This window comes from Plectrocnemia conspersa, unplaced genomic scaffold (assembly GCF_051122295.1).
Source record: "Plectrocnemia conspersa isolate PC_06_02 unplaced genomic scaffold, ASM5112229v1 ptg000010l, whole genome shotgun sequence".
Taxonomy (NCBI): Eukaryota; Metazoa; Arthropoda; class Insecta; order Trichoptera; family Polycentropodidae; genus Plectrocnemia; species Plectrocnemia conspersa.
The window spans coordinates 9,481,217-9,500,000 of NW_028277174.1; the positions used below are offsets into that span (position 1 = coordinate 9,481,217).

At 33.0% G+C, this 18,784-nt stretch overlaps 1 protein-coding gene and 1 long non-coding RNA gene across 5 annotated transcripts in view; one reads left to right on the forward strand and one right to left on the reverse strand.

Annotated features, from left to right (window-relative positions):
- Positions 1 to 18,784, reverse strand: part of sbb (scribbler) — a 264,527-nt gene that overhangs the window by 217,788 nt on the left and 27,955 nt on the right. The window lies entirely within an intron of this gene.
- The window catches only part of LOC148230578 (uncharacterized), a 1,465-nt gene continuing 927 nt past the window's right edge, over positions 18,247 to 18,784 (forward strand). Inside the window, exon 1 of the long non-coding RNA XR_015811119.1 lies at positions 18,247 to 18,565. This is a non-coding gene — a long non-coding RNA (uncharacterized LOC148230578). The remainder of the gene's footprint in view (positions 18,566 to 18,784) is intronic.

The window sequence follows — 18,784 nt, forward strand, 5'->3', positions numbered from 1 at the left end:
ACGAAAGCTTAGGTTAAATTTTGCTTAAAATTATTAAGAAATATAATCTACAATATAAAAAACGAGTTATACAACTGGATATTTAGTGGTTACGATTTTAGTTGATATTTACTTAGTAAATGTTTATTTATGGCTTGAATAAAATATTATATTCAACCTCGTAAATACTAGAGCAATCAATAAGATTATTATTATAAATATAATTATGTGTACGTATGTAATATTAAATGCTTTATTGGGTGCGCCAGTTTTTATTTTATAACACGCGAACAACGGCGCCGAGGAATTATTTATGAGCTATTTAGAAACTTGTAAGTGAAACTAAAATGAGATTTAAATTGGCGATATGGCAGTAAAAACGCGAACGAAATAATCGCCGGTAATCGGACATAATATATATGGTTCTTAATTGTGACGCTTTTATTGCGCGAGGGCATTAAATATGCTTAGACGCTTTTATGGTAAGTGGCATTTGGTAATGTGGCTCTAATCTGTCCACCGACCAACTATTATGAATAGTTAAAAATCTTATAATTGATACCTCCATTTGGCTTTGGCATCGCAACATTGCAAACTTTGAAACCATTTAGTTATCTTTCCAAGAACTAGCATTATATAATAACACAATCAACAAGAACCACTTTGTCGCCAAGGTAAATATCCACAGCATTGTTACTTGTCCAAATAGTTTTGAATACAGCTTCCATTATCTCGTTTCTTTTGATATGTAAAGACTAAAGACACAATGAGCCACAGAATTGTACACCACCGCATCCAATCGCCAGTTACAAGTAAATTTTATATCCAACTTTACTACATCTAACTTATTGTGTCCGCAATCAAATTACACCAAAGTTTATTATGTATAAAATAACCAAAACGCAAACGTTGCCAGAGAAAGAGCCTCGTACGTGGAGTGTCCCATAAAAGCTCTTTCTCTCCGTATGCAGTAATAGCGTGTAGTAAATCTAATTTCCACGTGCGGGAGATACGCCGGGGCCAAGTTTGTGGGAATCCTGGGGGCCCCTTAATGTGGTAATTGAGTATCAGCCGACCCGTGAAGGGTCTCTCGGCCAAACCGAATTAGCCGGTCCTTTTAAAAGTTTACAACCGGTAATTTCGCCGCGCCGAAGGGTTAATTTCGGCGAGAGTGACCCCTTTGGTTTGGCTGAATTTTTAATTTTCATAATATCGAATCTGGTTCGACTGGATGTTTGCACAAAACTGCCTACGTAGGATATTGAAATATTTTTTTACGCAGAACACTCATATTAACAAAGGAAAAATACTTACGTAATATAACAATGAAAGTACATATTACCATATGCAAAAAGTGAAAATTTCAAACAAATTCATTTAAATTAGTATGCTAACAAGGTTTAGTTACATAAACGCTTACATATGCATATTGAATTTTATCTATTAATCAATATAAGGAAGCTTCTTAAGCTCTTAAAAAAATATTATTATTTTAGTATATTTTGGCCGTCAGTTTATATAAAAAAATACTAGCAATAATAGATAATCCATTGAGAAAAAATAATTTAATATCAACGAATTTTATTTTGACGACCGTTTGCAATCGGTGTTTCTCGGAACTGCTTTAATTTGAATTGCCGCCATTGAAAAATCGATCTCATTTAAGGCATCCCCCATCGAGGCTCTCTGAGAATGCAGCCACCATGCTGTCTACTGAGCGAGGCCCTTCTTAGGTTAGCCAGGAGCTATTTATCATCCTAATGACAACGATATCACCCATGCGCACCTCTCAGTCAACAGCCGCAAGATGGCTCGTCGCTGAAGGTCTGTACCCCCGAATACATATGATTTTAATTAATGAAGTGGCCTCAATTACGTCTACACCGGCAACAAGATTTTGACATTATTATAATAAAAATCATCTCAATTTATTCACGAATTTTTATGCAGTACTAATATTTTTAGATATTTTATTTAATCCTTAACATCGAATGTGTGAGACGTTGCACTATTAATTCGTATTAAAAAAGTTTATGAGTACCTGTCTGGATTGAACGTTAGCGCACGTCATGAAAAAATGCATCTACCGGCGTAAAGCGGCTTAATTTATTAGAAGCTGAATAATATATTTTGGTGAGTGCTATTTTATTCTTTTGAGCCTATTTTAATAGAGATATCTTAATTTAAGAATTTTAGTCTCTAATAAATATCCTGAATAAAATAAATAAATCAATTCATAATAAATAAAAACGAATTCGTTAAATGTTTCTAATAATTTATATACTGATTTCTAATGTGTCATTCGTTTTTTTTTCATATTAGGTAATGTTTTTTTAGATATGTTATAATTGTAAATAATATTTTTTGTAATTTTTAACGCATCGATTCAACTCTAAGTGCCAAGCGAAATTATGCGATATAAACAAAAAATTCCAAGCATTTTTTTTTGCAAAGATAGATGATTTTATTAATGTATGTACATATATTTAAAAAAAAATTCTGATAATTTAAATTTTTTGTATGAATTTTTATTTATTATATTATAGGAACCAAAAAATAGTTTATATAAGTACTGCAACGGACACCCGCGTCCTAGCGACATTTATGTCGTCGTTAGTATGAGAAAAATTTAATTTATGGATTTTCAAAAAAAATCATAGAACTAACTGAATATTTTTAATAAAAATCAAAGAAGCTTAAAATATAACTTGCGTATAATTCTACATATAAATTAGATAATCTTTGTGGAATAATTTAATTTGCTATAAGTATATAATTTTGGCGTATCATTAAAATGTAAAACTTTTATTATTGCATTAATTTAAAGTCAAGTTATTAAAACGTTAGTTTACAAACATAATGTTTTGTAAATAATATTTAAAATACTTGATTTTCAACATATAGAAGACTATTTTCTAATGAATAAATAAAATATCTACTACATAACTTATAAACAAACATTGTTGAAAGTATTTTATCTCATTCGTCTCATAACATCAAAAAAAAGTAAACGATCGTGTAACCAATGATCCAAACCAATAAACATCCTTCATCACGCGACATCTGTTTTAGTTCTCCGTTTTCCTCAAAGAGCCATTACAAAATATTAACCTAAGCATAAAAAAACAAACAGCAATAAAATAATAACAACACAATTCAATGTAAACATCAATGTCCAATCGCAATTAGTTATGCTTCGAGTTTGCGTGATATTTTTCCGTGACGAATCCGAGAAAACTGATTGTCAAGCATTGTAAAATTACCCGTCTCGTTAGACATAGTTTGTTGAGTTCCTAATTTTTTATCTCTCATTCGATTATCTCTCATTCTTATTTTATCCGTATTTTTGCTAGCTTCATAAAAAAATGATAATGCGCAGAAGCGAAAATGTTTCGAAATTATCTAATCGTGTAGAAACTGATTTTTTGTCATTTTCAAAATGCTCAAGATGTAGTATGTACAATATAATACGTACAAAAAACGAGTAATTTTTCTTGCGTTCAAGAAGACGAACAAATATTTTTAGCAGACGTTCAACCGAACTCTAAAATTAGATTCGAAACTTATGTCTTACAATATAGACACACACATAAAGATACGGAAACCAACCGTTCTTTACTAACAAGAAAAGTGAATTCTCTCAACACGTTTTGAGATTGGGAGAAGAAGCAGCTGAATTTTTTCTCACAAAGAAGCGGGCAAGGGGGGTGTTAAAGTGTCGGAATTATACAAAAGTTTTATTCTTTCAAGACAATATATAAAAAATGGTTTATACAAAAGTGAGAACGAACTTTAAAACATGTAACCATTAATATAAATAAATAAAATAGTGAACTATCAGGCATATTGATATGTTAAGACAGATAAGCGTTTAATATATTTTACTATCGATCGCGATCACACATTTACTGCAACGCTTATTATTGTCGCCGAAATGTAATCTTATTAATTTAAGTATTTCTCTACTATCTGCTGTCAGAAACAGTTCTATTAGAAAGCTTTCATTAGTACACATTTTCATCAAACAGGTATAATTTGGTTATCAGCCCCAATCTAGGATTGAAATTCTATTTATACCCATACTCCCGCAGAGGGCGATCCGTCCAGGGATCTAGGTCTATTCCGGAGCCCGACTTGGCTATTTTCGCCAAGAGTGCGCAGAAATATTTTTGGATCGGTCAAAAGCGCCTCTGTGACGTGTCGTCGAATCCATATTTCATTGTAGACTTGGACGCGATAATTATCGCCAGTTCGTCTTCTTCGCGTCTTATTCATCGTCCAACAAAAGTTGCAATTCCACATATTTTGATTTATGACTCGTCCGGTCATTGTGCGGAATTGCTGTGGAAACGTTTGCGCGGCCGAGCGAAAATACACGCGTCCCATTATATGCCCAGAACATCGGTTCCGAGATTGTTCAAACACACAAAAGATAAAGAGCAAAATAAACACAAGCAAATGTGGAATGGCTGTTTTAACGTGTGCGTACGTTTCGAAACGTTAAGAGTCTTATTTAACCAGCCGCGAGTAAAACGGAACGTAAAAAGCAAAGTGCAGATGTTTTACATATAGTCCGTCCAAGATATGAACGCTCATCGTCACAGTATTGGTGAGAAAATATAATAGGGTGACCATGTGAAATTACAAGTGCAATTAATTTTTACTTTTTTAATTTAATTTGTTGAGGGAAATGTAAAATATCACTTTCTTACTTATTTTGTTTATTTATATACATATTTAACTAAAAAACATAAGAGCAGTTTTGGTATTACTCTCCAGGTTGAATATCTGTTCAATATAATATTTTTAAAAATACTAATAGAATATTACAGGAATTGTTTTATTGATTACAAAATACCACAACATGACAAAAAAATTATAATAAAAATATAACACACTATAAGTTTTAATTAAATTTCCAACGTATGGTCACCCTACCCTTAAAACAGCCCTGATTTAGTATTGGTAACGTTCTCCTATCGGTGTAAACAAATTCGCGGAAAACTGTGTATGTATGCATGCATGCGTACACGCACCCTTATTTCCAACACAACGATGATGAGCGCTAACATCTTGGACGGACTATACATATATTATAGTTTGGGTTCAGTTTTTGATTCGAGAGATTCAAAACTCAGGATCGTGTCATAAAAGAATTGGTAAGTCTTTAGAAATACAAGGGTAAGTAATAAAACTTAAACACAAAGCCATTGTGTTGTAAATTGACAGTATCATAATGCATATAACGATGAGCCACAGGACGTCACAATAGCAATGTAAAAATGACACCCCACTAAAAACATGCGCCAAAGAAGAACAGTGTTTATTATTATTTTTCTGAACATTGAACGAGTGTATTTAAAATTATCATCATTTCAATATACACATTAAAGTCTTCCAAATCAGATATTTGTACCTCGAAAATTGGGTAAAAAAATCATGTCTGATGAGCATGAGTTCGCAAACAAAGCTTTGCTCATCATCATCAAATTCGGCAAAACGATTACAAATAATATTAATATTACAAAATAAACAAGACAAAAGCAAAAAGCAGCTAAAATTTATGTCGAATATGTTGTTTTTTTTTCATTCTTGATATTGTACTGCAGCGTGGTACGATGTGAGGTTTCTTCAACACGACAACGCGCAAGTAAACCCATCGTTTCAGATTTGCAAATTTTGCGTAAATCAAGTTTAAAGTATGTAAATTTGGCACTGAATTCGCAGTTTAGGACAGCTCTATTCAGTAGAATTGATATTGTAAATATATTAAAAAATATGTATTATTATATTTAATGATTTTAACTAAGATTGCATAACATTACTATTATACATACATATATGTTAGAGTGATTCTTTGCAATTATTTCTAGTTGATTTTGGTAAATCATTAAAGGCTTTAAATGCAATATATTTTAAAGATGTTGTGCTAAGCTTTACTGAAAATGCTTGAGGGATGTGTAAATCACCAGCAGATCTAATTTCATAATTGAATACACACAAAATTAAAATCTTATATGTTTGGCCCATATAGTGATAAAGTTCGACAGGCCTGATTTAATACATTACATTTATTTTAGATAATTATAACTTGTAAGGTCATGATGGTCGTATTTTAATATATAATTAAATTCGGCGATTAAAAATGGGAATGTATAATATTAGGGCTTCCAAATCTTTTAAAACCGAAACTGATTAACCGGTTTTTAAGAAACCGAAAACCGGCTTTTTGACTCGGTTAACCAGGTTTTTACTGTATTTATAAATTGAAAAAATAATTTTTATTTTTTAAAAAATATAAATAACGCACATAATTGATGGATAAATTCCCAAGTTTCTCAGAAAAACCGTTTATGTCATTTTTTTAGTGAAAGGCTCGGACAATACCTGATAATTAGTCAGCGGAATTAGTTAAATAGCCAATAGCTTTGTAGTACATATACTCCTTAACAGATATAACTAATCTTTTTTTAATTCTGTAGCGCGGAATATTCCGAAGCCCGGCGTTAACGCATAGACGTGTAAATACGTATAATATACGAGATAGTCGGATAAGGTATACTAGTTTTAAAATAGTGCTGTTTCCGCTATGGTCCGGTAGTCTCAATCGCAGCAACGTAAATATATTGTGCGAAAAGAAAAACTACAGCTAAAATTCATCGTCAACTTGTTTATATTTATAACAACGATGATAAATATGTAATAAGCAGAAAAAAGCAACATATAAAGAACAAAAACGTGTACCGTTCCAGCTGGTTCGAAGGACCAAAATGTTGAGAATAGGAACATCGCTACGATTAAAGTATGAAAGGCGACTCCTCAGACCTGTGCGAACGCCAGTTTTGTCGCCTTTTCGCCTTGTAGTAATTCAGAGATCGCAAACACACTTGCCCCAAAATACACTTGTAAACAGAACTATTAATATTAATTATTCTGACTATCTGATATTCTATGATAATCATTAATTAAGCATATAGATGTTGATTACTTTAATTTTGAATTTATACACTTCATTCACAAGACAATCGTTTAGTTAACTCTAATATTATTCCTCAATGAATCGAAACTGGTTCCGTTCGCGAAAATATACATTGTTAACTCTAAATATACGTCGCTAATCTGTACCCACTTAACACACAATTAAGTTTTGAATTATTTTCACCGTGCTGCTCGCGTGGGAGGCGCACGTGGCGCTAACAGCTCATGTGCCAAATCTAAACTTAAAACGTATATATTCCCAGACATAGTTGGCGGCTGAAACTCGTAAAGGTTCTACCGCACTTCGCGAGTAAATAAATCAAGCAAATTCGGTATAAAATATATTCTGAACAGATTCAGTGTTCTGCCGTTATCGGAGCTGTTAAACGAGTGGAATTAATTTACAGAGGAAATAAACACTGGAACGACATAAAGCCACAGAGATTATTTACATTTGTATATTCATTTCACACCGAGATAAGAAATGATATCTGACCGCGGGAAAAATGAAAAACGTGCCATATAATCGTGCGATTATTTACATATGTATATACGAGATCGAAGAAAAGTTTGTGGAATTAAACTGTAAGATTGTTAAACCACATCCTGGCAAAATTAAGTTTTATTGTCTTTGACTTGAAATGGATATCTAGTTAAATATACTTTATAACTACTTGAATTGGAGCTACACGAAAGAGCACTTCCTAGGTTTCATTCCAAGAAAAGCTAAATAAATCATCAAATATATTTTAATTGAACTACATTTATACGCACACAAATTTTACCGTCGAGTTAACCGATACTTGACTCAAGTGTAAGAGCATTACGTAATAGTATGTATTGATATCGTTTGCTATACACGTATTATTAAGTACACATAACTGCAATACAGCTGTTGTTACATTGCATTCTTTTACAGTAAAAATACCAGACATTACTCCTGATCATATTAAGGTGCAGCTCCATAAAAAGTATGTTTTTTTCGATTAAATTAAGTAAAAAAAAATTAGTATGTAGTAATAAAGTTTAATAGCGGCGTTATATGTTATGTATAGACTATTTATTGACACGGTAAAAACTGCAACAATCGATCGTTAATGTAAATAATCGCTCGTGTAAAAGTTGGATGGAAAAAAGCTACTGAACAACTATTTACACTTAACCGCATGGTGCTAGCGATTTATTGTGAAATTATATTTATAGGCGAATATAATAAAAATAATAAATACCACGTTTGTACCAAAAGATGTGTGAGCGGACAAGTACCTGAAAAAATAAAAAAAATATGTTAAAATTGCATTTAAATAACATACAACTAAAATATGATATGTATTACAAAACCTATTAGGGACAAGCCAACACATTCTATCACACAAATACAGAACATTAACGCATGACGTCATCGAAGCGAGGGATTCCAACAAATATATCTGCCTTGTAATTTTTATGTTCAAGTAACTAATATTTCGTAAATATAGTCTTATCAATATTACATTTTCATTACGAGTATTGAAAATGTGTACAAATTGATTTAAAATTATTAAGCCTAAATATGTATTATTGTTTAATACACACGTACGTAGAAGACATTATATTATATAAAATACCATGAAAGTCTCGAGCTCAAATTTGCGTGATAGATTGACGACCGTCAATGCTTACACGCACATGTGCGTGAGCGTTTCCTGCGCGTGGATATCACAGTAATTAATTCATTTTTAACAAAAATGCTAATATAACGATATCAATTACGCTTAATGATTATAAATAAACATTGAATGTATAAAAAATCACCGCTCTATCTACGGGCGATAATTCAGTTCGTTACACTCTTAGCATAACTTTTATTTTTTCGTTCACACAACAAAAAATGATCTTGTAAGCACGGTGTGTAAATCTGTATAATTACACGTCAAAAACCGGTTTTTGACGCTTCGGAACTCCGGATTAATATAACATCCGTTTATATCAATTAAAATAATAAGCGGCGCCTCTCGCGCCGTGTGCGTTTGAATAAATTACCATAAATATTTAAGGCGTTTCTTTTTTACCATTTTTTATATTATTCTCACACTATGATTTTTTTCGTTAATTTTGCTGCGGAGACAAAACTCTCGGAAAAAAATTCTACACCCACCTCAAAACGCTTTATCGCGATTGAACATCTGGCGAAGTAATTGAGTCGAGATGATTTTATTTATAAATAATTGATTACGCGATTAACACAGTCACTGTGATCGAAGATGAAAGAGCGAAAAAAATCAGAGGCAATCGAGAACTTAATTAACATAGCTAACGATTGAGAAACGGATTATATTTTAACACAATAACAACAAGATAAGATAACTCAATGTATATGTAAAAATACACACTGATTTAATTTTTTTGACAAAATTTTACTAGTATTCAAAATGTATTTTAATTGAATTTTTATGATTGATTACAATAAACGATGATAGTACTCATTTGACGCTGAATTTTGAGCTCTTCTTTAAAATTATGATTTTTAAAAAAGAACAAAGAGAAATTTTGACGGTATAACCATTACGATACAAAAACAATTTATTATTGTATTATATAGTCAGCTGTAGTTATTTTTTATTACTTCAACCAAGTACAAATCATCATACAAATCATTTTTGTAGTGATTTTTATACAATTTTATTTTTAAATCCATAATTATAATTAAGAAACTGAAATTAATTAAAAATGATATAAATATAAAAATGCGTTTTAAGTATTTTGTTAAGGAAAATGATAAAAATATGTTTTTAAAATTAAAAATCGACAAATTAATTTAAATTAGTATAAGACAGGAGATCTTCGTTTCGCGACGCTTATCGATTAGAAGCGGGAGACGAGGACGCATCTTTTTTTGTACTGCGATGTTTTGATTTCATCCATCTACTACCCTACTTGTAGTCGTAAATTATTAATATTTTGAGTAAGAATCTACTTAACCACTTCAACACCTTTGATCATCTTTAAGTCTTGAAAATAGTTTAAAATTCAACCCATTTTTTTTTATTTTCAAAGAAAAAAAACTGCAGGGAAATAAAAAATGAATATCTGCGATTAAAATTCCGGTCGTTGTGTTGCCGAAATAACGGCCAATTAGGAATCGACTATTTTTATTTATTTTTCATTATATGTTCGCTCCGCGCGTCATCACAACTTTTGAGCATACAGTATTAATAGCAGCTGTACCAAGGGGGGGGGGGGAGAGCTAAACCAGGGGGTGCTAAAATCGTTAAAAATTGCGCTTTAAAAAGATTAAATAATAATAAACGTCATTCTACATATATTGTGGCATATTTATTAAAACTATTAATTTAATAATTATTTACCCAGAAATACACTGCTATGTCCACCCAGAAAAAATAACTTACCTAGAATAACACTAAAAAAATAAGTAATACATCTACTTGTCAGTGAAGTGAGAAAAAATATTTTGAATGAAATTCATAAAATAAAGTACTTTTCCATTTCTTTCGATTATGCTACAGATGCTCACAAATCAACGCACAAATGACTGAAATAATAAGAAGTTAAGAATACAGGATATGGTAATTGTTCCATCGAAGAAAGGTTCATTGATTTTATCGAATCAAAACAGCATACCGGATGGCACAAAAAAATAAATAATTTTCTTCTTAATTCAGAAACTATATATTTTCAATGGATCATGCCAGACTTTCAACTAAATACATATTCTCTCTGAAGGCGAGAAAGATAACTTTTAAAATAAAATATTTTTTTGCAACATGTGGCTGTCAAAATTAAAAAATACATTTATAGCTCGGTTAATATTAGTTCATAAATTAAAAATAGGAGACAATGAGAAGTGGTTTTGCGGTTCCTGGTGATAAAGATACTATACTCAAATGTTTCTGTAGTCGTAACAATAGGCTACTTTTTATTATTTAATTAAATACATCTAAATTCTATACAATATCATATTTCTATACAAGGTCCAACATTTAAATCGGGATATTCATCAGAAGCTTCATATTTTAAATTTAATTTCATATGTATATCTCATTTTTCATGCATACAACAAAATAATTAAGGGGAGATTCGCCAAATTCAGCCTTCACCCCAGGCGGAGCTCTGTTAATATGTATATATTATAAAAACATAACAAGGGGTGTCTATTAAAAGCATAATGCATCTAAATTCTTTCTAGCATACCCTACCAATATATTCGTGTATAAAGCAAGAAAAAACAACTACACCTAATTAATTTTCCTAAAAAATTTCAGTCAGTACACAAGGATTAGGTAGTATATAATTCAAATGAATTATTTGCTTGAAAAAATATAATAGCAACTTCAACACTGAGGTTAAAAAATATCCTTTAGTTAATTTGTCGCTCCTAAATTATGCCTAAAAGTATTATTAATATCTCTTTTAGCGATTAAAGCGCTAAAAAGCGACAAAGGATTAAGGTCATTAAGGCGATTCACGGCTTGCTCTTATTAAATATTTAACGCCGAAAGCCATTACGCAAATAGACGCGCGTAGGGAAAAAGAAACTTTAGACGATTTTCAAAGTAATTTATTTCGCCAGATAAAAATAATGAGAAAGTGAAGGCAGAAAGAAAGGAGGGAAAAAAAGCGCTGAAACTTTCTGGGGTGCGCCACGGACCCCCGTCTAATTAAAGCGTCGGGGTCGTTAAGTGGGGACCGAGAATTTATTATAATTAATCCAAAGGTGGGGAGAAGATCGATTTGGGCCTTTAATGTCGACTGAAAGAGGGATTGAATGAAAGTTTAAACTTAAAATTGATTGACCATATCTAGCTATACCTACAAATATTTGTCTGTTCTTGTTTAAATATTGTCTTTTATATTCAGCAAAGGGTTCGAATCGTTTTGACTTTGTCGCAGGTTTGCCAGGACTGGTGGGTTTTGCGATAAAACGGTTAAGGCAGTTAAAACCCCGACACACCTCAACCCTCGTCCAAGAGCGTCCGACCTTTATGGCCGCGTTTATTTTAACCGCGGCTTATGATCGCACTTTATGGACCCCTAATAAACAAAGGGGATAATGAAAATGGATTTTACCGAGTCACGTAACCGCCGCCGTACGCAAACTTTTGCGCAAAGTGCTCAATTCTACTCGATTCTGGCATATTTATTATTTAACGCGTGCTTTGAATATCAAATATAACAAAAAATCACGCCAACCTTACCAAAAGTAAAACTGATACAAGGACATATAGACAAGAAACTGCTACTTGATTATACTCGTACAACTGATCGCGATCATGCAATTTCTGTAATGCTCGTCATTATCGCTAAAGTGTAATTAGTAGCATGAGACTATAAAATATTTTTTTTATAACCGTATTCAGTCATTTTGAATAACCAACTTCAGAAAGGGACTAGATACTACTCCAGTCTCGCATTTAAAAGAGAAAGTTACGTCAATTCTCTTTCGACTTCATTATATTATCGATCGCGAACTACTGTTAAAGCATATCATTGCTAGCAAAAAATAAACCGATCGTCGATCATGATTTGAGTTTCCTTTATCGCAAAGTAATTTGCACGTGAGCTACATTTTTATATCTGCAGTTGCATATGTACAAATAGCAATGATCTACACGAGTAAAATAAAAAGTACATCTAATGAATGAGCAAGGTCTGCAGATGTTGTGGATGCTTTATAAGATACAAATAAACAAAATGTACAATTTAAGCGTTTAATTAAAATTGTCCATGTTGAATATCATCTTCAGTTCCTAATCAATGAAAAAATGTTCGTTTAATTTGTAACCAAAATGTCGTACATTAATAAATCCCTGCGTGAAGCAGTTGCTTGAACATGGATCATTGGTTTAATCAAACAATGGAAAATCAGAATTGAGTCTGTTCAACTTTGTACGCATTACAGGTGTGTAACTATCGAATATGAAAGTCATTGTTTTAACAGAAGTCGTTCAACGGAGATCAGTTAAAAACGATTTACGCTTAGCTCTTTTTTTAGTTATTCTTAGGTGCCAATCAAATAACTGAACTTGCTTTCTGTTCAGTTAGTCCGTCAGCCGTTCGACGGTCAGTTAAATTCCAAAGTGTACCTTCGGTATCTAGGAATGCTGGCTCTTGAGCGAGCATCGTGCGCATTTAGTTACCGTTTCAAGTCGAGCCGGCACAGGGGTAAAAACAACACGGTATAAATAACGCAACTGTACAAATAATACAATTATAAACCTGTCTTCTTTATCGTGATATCAATCGGAATTAATTTCAAATTACACTCAGGTGTGTGGGCGAGCGGACAAGATTCCACTCCGTGCCCGTATAAGACGCTGCTCAGCCACGATGTTAAGGCCGAAGATAAAAGAAGAAGGCGAGGGCGGACCCAGTATTAAAATTTATGAACTGCTTGCTGCTCTCGTAAAAGTTCTCCTCCTTTTTTACCACCGCGAGACAGACACTAAACCGTGCCCGAATTACTAAGCTAAAGAGTCTGGGTACTACGTACTTCTCGGACGAAACTTGTAATTCGACGCTGCGCACTTATACACTTTGTCTTACACGCTCTAATGGGGAGATATATTTTAGTGGGGCTACAATGCCACGTACAATCTGGTAGTTTCGTTTGAAACATTCGTACTATGCACCACATACTGTTTTAATTTGGAATTACATCCAAACCAGTGGTCGCTACTACTATTTGAATGTAAACTAAAAATTACATTTATGGTTTATTTGATGTATTTTTAGATTAAGATTAAAAAGTATCAATAAAGATTTTTTTCATAAATTACTATTTATAAATTGTCAAGTCTCCCTTCATTGAAGTGAAAAATTTGTATATGGATAAAAAAAAGGTGAAGTAGTGTTTTTTTAAGTGATAAATATAAATATTCAGTGGAGTTAAAAAATCAAGAAAATTGCTATATACTGCCATTATAAAAATCGGGCAACTCACTCGCGTTTTACTGAGCGTGAAAATTGAACGACGGTAATTGCGATAAGAGCGTAACGCATTCGCCAGAGATCTCACGTTGGAATATACAATTTATAATCGCACGTGGGATCAAGACGAAATAACTTTTGAGGCAATATCATCACTAAATAACCGTAGTATAAAAAAGTTGAAGTCTTCAGATGAAATCGGATATAAGCGGACCTTTTCCATCGACCGAAAATCTAAACGCATTACAAATTTACAATTTTCTTCATGCGATACAATGCGCACAGGAGCCCGGCAAATCCTCATAAAATATTCATAAAGCAAAAATCCCCTAAGTCTGATCCTAAAAAGAGATACTTACTTAAGGCTTTTCGAGCTGCGCGACTGTTGAAAAAACAGAACAACCCAAGAAAGGCGTGGGTGCGGACCGAGTCAAGTAGAAATCGATACTGTCTTGCAAGGGTTAGAGAATAAAAGCGTGTCGAGGGTTAATGCAAGATTCAACCGTAAAATACTTATTTATATAATAATGTTTTTTTTATACATTTATATATTAAGACGTAGATTATTTTTATCGTAGCATGTAAAGCGATTGTGGGATAGATAATTTTTTATCTTTACAATAAAAACTATTGCGGCTATTATCGGAAATTTATTAAATAAGGTCGTAACGAGTGGTTTGTTACCTATTACTACTATTTTATAGCTATTTAGAATTATAATTATAGCCATACACTATATTTATATTCAACAGACGAAGCAAAACACATCGTTCAACGCGTAATCATCACAATCGGCCGAGGGGCGGCACCGTTACATGTAATGACACGGGGCAGTATTATTATAATTATTTCATTGCTCTACGTGCATTTTTTAATTGTATTTATATCTAAAATTAATCGTGTATTTGTTTTTGTGCACTGTCTCTTGATGAGTATTCCGCACTACGCGGAATGAGTGATATTGACTATCCGAATATAAATATGCATATATGTGCTAAGCAAATTATAATATGAATTATTTTAGGGTTGTGGCCAGTTAACTGCCGAATGAGCTGTTTGATACAGTTTATTCCACACAAATATATAATTTATGCCGATTTACTCTTCTGGTTACTCGTGGTCTGTCGTTAAATGACGATGTGAGCAAATATTCTTTAGAAGAAGCTTAAATGAATGGGACAGAAGGTAAATTAGGAACGTAAGCAGTATTGTTTAGCTCCACTTTAGCTACATTGCTTGATAAAAGCGTAACTTCCAAGTGGTCATTTGTGGACGACCATATAATAATGATAAAGGATCAGATCAGATGCAAGGCTAAGAGTATTGTTTCTGGAAGTGTGTCTTAAATGTTAAAATAATTTATAGCTTTTGAAAGTCTTCCTATATGACAATTCCTTTGTCGTTCTAGCTATATATATTGTTGGTATTTGTTAGATATTATTGATAATAATTGTATTTTAAGTAATATAAGTCATATTTTTTAAGATCCTAGAGTTAATCCAAGTAACACTTAGATGTGATTCAGTGCGTTCTAGTATACATATTATATTATTTACAAGGTAATTTATAATGATAATTTGCACACATTGTCTTTAATAATTGCTACAGTTCGAACACGCCGTTTCGACTAATATTCACAAAATCACTTCACACATTGTGATAGAGCATACTGCATTTTAAAATAATCTAAAAATATGATATTTAGCACAGTTATTCTCATATATGTTACAAAGTGTGCATTTCGATAATGCATACATTATGCAGTGTCAAATCACATCAGTTAAGGTACACACAGAATTTATGAACAAAGTAACTAGTTATTGTATGCTCTCACTGTTCGTGGTTTGTCTTCAAAATATATTCAATATGTTCACCTAATGTATACTGAAGTTGGCATATTAAAAAAAATAAAAAAGCATTAATAAAACATGGCAATACATGTAATAATGTAATCATTTTAAACATCCTGTCGTTAATTATTTTTTTGAAATATAAATATATTTTTAATAAAAATATAGCTACAAATGGAATAATGTTATAGTTTTTCAATACGTTTTGATACAAAATGAGCATTAAGTAAATATATATTTATGTTCAATAAAAAATATTAGATTGAGAAATACTTTTTTGTAGTGTGATCCAAAACAAATAATATGTGCATTAAAATAAATAAGTATTAACAAATAAATAAAAAAACGTTGGTGTAGCCAATGACAAAATTTAAGCAGCATTGGGCATTGTCAGTACTTGGATGGGCTACCGCTTGATGAGCGAGCGGCAGTTGGTCAGAACAGGGAACACCCCATGATTAACTCTCTGCAATTGGCAACAAGATTTACCTTCCACAAATGATTTCAGCTATGTTGTAAAGATAACAAATCATCAATAAACCAGTTTTATTAGAAGGCTTCAGACCCTCCTCGAAACATTCACAACTTCATTCACACGAAATAAAAACATAAAATTGGTGGCATCGTTGAGGATCACTGAGACTCGCCAATTTATAACATTACTGTCAAACGTTAGGTTGTATGTTATTAATCTTAAACACTTTCCATTAATCACGAATAAATTTAATCTGTTTCAAAAACAATACTATGAAAAAAATCATTCTGCCTACAGTTTTAATAGACGCGAAGTTTCACAGGAGGGATGAATAAACGGCGTTCTTGATAGAGTGACAAGGAGGGAATGTATTTATATTAGTGAAGTAAGTACAAAAAATATACGAAAAACTGAAAAGTAAGCAATACATAAAGTTTTGACAGCCAAAGTGATAAAATCCGCACCATTTTATGATGATGCATCTCAGTGCCTTTAAAAATATTTTACGAAGTCAATTTTTAGATATATTTATGAATTGAAATATCTTTTTTAGTGGAATTTTAACGACTCACCTCCGTCTTGCGCGGATATAATAACATCACTTTAGTGAAAATTGTCAAAGAGAAAAGCGTGATTTATGTTAATTGCAGCGCCGAGACTGACGCGATACGATTTTAGAAAAAAATCCACCCAAAGAACAAAGAGCGAGGCAGCAGGAGAAGCGCCAAAAGTACAACTCGCTCGGAACGATTCCCAAATAGATTAGACCGCAAAGCGTCAAAGAAGCCGTTGAACAACTTCATCGAATATCGATTTACTATATTACGTTACATCATCACATGTGCTCAAATTAACATTCGTGTGTACTCGAGAATTATGTAAAGTGCCAAGTAGTGTTTACACCACCTTAACAAACGATGCTTCCAAAGTCTTTTGTGTCGCGGGATTATGACACGCGACTTATCAGTCTTCGCGAGTGAATTAATCATGCGGCAGAATCGCATCCGAGATGAAGAACCGGTTACGCGTCGTCTTAAATTCTCTCAATCACAATTCCGGTTCTATGTAATCGAATCGGTAACCGACTATGGGAAATATACGTTAATCCATTATGTAATTCCGATTTAATCCAGATGTACCGTTCTCGGTACGTTCTGAATAATTTCGTTTTGATTATCGAACGACGGAGTAACGACGGCACTAATCCAACAGTCAAAGCAAAGTTTGTTCTTATGCACAGTTGAATTACATCTTAATAATACAAAGCTAAGTACTTTGAAAAGCATTAATCTACGTCAAACAACGATTCAAACGTTATCCACCGTAGTATATCTAGTATCTAAAGATATTCTCAAACTCCCTATTTCTCTATGGCACCCATTTTGATCAGACTTATCCTTTTCATATATGGCAAACCCATTCATATTACCAATATGGGAGAGTATCAAGAGTTGACGCAAGACGCCGCATTAATTTTTATTTTATTAGCACTTTGCACAGTTTGCTCTACATGACATAGTTCCGAGCAATATGCATGCCTTCAATTATCTTAAACCATAGTTGAACCCGAGTGGGCTTATTATTCTATTGGGTCCGATAATATCAAGATGCATATCTCTAAAGTTGCAATGGGGACAATTATTGAACAGACGTTGAAGACCAGGTTTACACTTCAGTATGTTCCGGGGCAAAAACTAAAGTTTGACAAAAAGAAAGGGGCAGTATGTGAATCATTTATACAAAAAATATCAGAAAAATAACAAAAAATATAATATAGAAATTCTCATTTGAAAAATATCCTGATCTTCTATGGAATACGCTGAAGTGATATTAAGGGATGTCAAAAGAGACAAAGAGCTTGATGTGCAATAACAAATTAGCACTTCAACACACATTGTTTTAATGTCTAATAAACTCTCACACTTGCGGTAAACGATACGCAGTGTTTCTCAAACGTCCATCCACAATCAAAGCTGCTATTATGACAGCTGCGATCAAAGCAACATCAACTTCCGCTGGCAGCCGCGAGGCGGCGTCAGTCGAGGCGAGTGGGAAACTCTTGGATGGATGTGTGCAGCGGAGTTTTTTTGTTCTCTTCATTCCGACGCTAATTTACAATGGTTAACGCTGATGATTTTCCGCTTGGAACCGCTCCAAGCGTTGTCAGCGTGAGGATGTCATCATTTACGAAACCGGCCGTTAATATCGTTTGTCACGAACGCGATGGACGAATTCCTAAACGCGCACGAATTCGTCCTCATTGTTGCTCGGCCCACCCGAGGGCGTTTGTGAAGACACAACTGGACATGGTGTGTGAATAAGAAGTTTGAAGGCGTGATTCATTGTTCTCTTGCTAGTAAGTTAGCTACTAGCCGAAAGAATGTTTTCAAAACAAACACTTTTCCATTTTGTCATCGTAGTCATTAATATAACATGTCAGGAACTCGGCGAGAGCTTTGCTTTCTACTTAGCTTACTCATCATTTCAGGTGTCCTGAAATGATTTGATAACAACACAATATCTCTATGACCTTAACCTTTTACCGCAGACAGTGCCATATATAGCCTCACAAGCT